Genomic DNA, 1,667 nt, shown 5'->3' on the forward strand with positions numbered 1-1,667 from the left:
TGTCACTGTTTTCTGGGATTGCCAGGGTGTCAGGGCCTCTATTACCCTTCTGCCTGCCCCACCAAGACAAGAGCCCGTTGTTAAATGTCGCTGCTGCTGCTCGTGTCCCAGTGACCTTTTAAAAAGAGCACTGGGGATCACATTTGGAGAGTATAGTGAAAAGACATATCTGGAAACTCATGTTGGAAAGATTAAAGGAAAAGCACAGTGAAGACCTGAATTTGATGCTGTACAGAAGCAGGAAGTAGCCAGGATGTCCCTGTCATCTGTACTCTAGGTCTGATTACTTAAATATGGTAGAAGGAGTTTCATTTTGTGCCAATCATGAAATCATGGGACCTTGAGAGGACATCAAGTCCAGTCCCCTGCATGCACAGCAGAACCAGGCACCCTCAGTCTAGGTCATCCCTGACAGGTCTTTTTCTAGCCTGCCCTTAAATCTCTCTAATGATGGAGATTCCACAACCTTCCTTAGCAATCTATTCCACTGCTTAGCCACCCTGTTTCTTGAGGTCCAACTTAAATCTCCCATTGTTGCAGTTTAAACCCATTGCTCCTGGTCCCATCATCAGAGATTAAGGAGGGTATTTTTTCTCCCTCCTCCTTGTAACAGCCTTGTAGGTACATGGCAGCTGCTGTCATGTCCCCCATCTTCTCTTTTTAAAACTAAACAAACCCAATTTTCACTCTTCCCACGTGGATTGTTTTCTAGACCTGGAATCATTTTAGTTGCTCTTCTTTGGACCATCTCCAGTGTCTCCACATCTTTCCTGAAATGTGGCACCCAGAACTGGACACCATACTCCAGCTGAAGCCTACTTAACACAGAGTAGTGCAGTAGAATTATTTTTCATGTCTTGCTTACCACACGCCTGCTAATATATCCCAGAATGTATGTACATTTGTTTTTTGTCATTGTCACACCTTTGATTTATGTTTAGCTTTTGTGGTCCACTCTGACCCCTAGGTCCCTTTCTTATGCCTTGCTAGACAGTCACTTTCCATTTTGTGTATGTGAAACTGATTGTTGCTTCCTCGTAAGTCCTTTGCATTTATCCTTATTGACTTTCATCCTATTAGCCTAACACCATTTCTTCAGTTTATCCAGATAATTTTGAATTATAATCCTATCCACGAGGCTTGTTATCCTATCTAATAAACCTAGGGGCTTGGTTTGACATGATCTTTACAAATCTATGCTGTTACTTATCACCTTATTTATTATCTTCCAGATACTTGCAGTCAGATCCCTCTCCAACTCTTCTCAGAAGCAAACAATCCCAACTTTTACTGTTTAATTATTTTAGTTGCTCTATGTTGCTCAAATAAGACCCAGTATTCTGTGCTATTGGTCATTAATCTCAGTGCACTCCCTCCCCATGGAGCACATCTTTTCAAATACCTTTGCTTTGGCTGCTGCTCAATGGGCTCAGTTTTAACAGCTAAGTAGGATTTATCAGCTCTTCCTCCACTAGTATTTCCGTACCATAAGAACCACACTTGGGCTTAGCTACAAGAAGAACCTGAGAGGTTTGTGCCTCTCTGCATCTCTTCAGGCTTGGAAAAATGTGAATTTTTTTTTTTTTTTTTTTTTTTACTTCTGAGACATTCACCTAATCTTTGTTCCACATCCTTTCTCTTCAGAGGATTTTGTAAAACTGCTACAA

This window comes from Carettochelys insculpta, chromosome 15 (assembly GCF_033958435.1).
Source record: "Carettochelys insculpta isolate YL-2023 chromosome 15, ASM3395843v1, whole genome shotgun sequence".
In the NCBI taxonomy this organism is placed as follows: Eukaryota; Metazoa; Chordata; order Testudines; family Carettochelyidae; genus Carettochelys; species Carettochelys insculpta.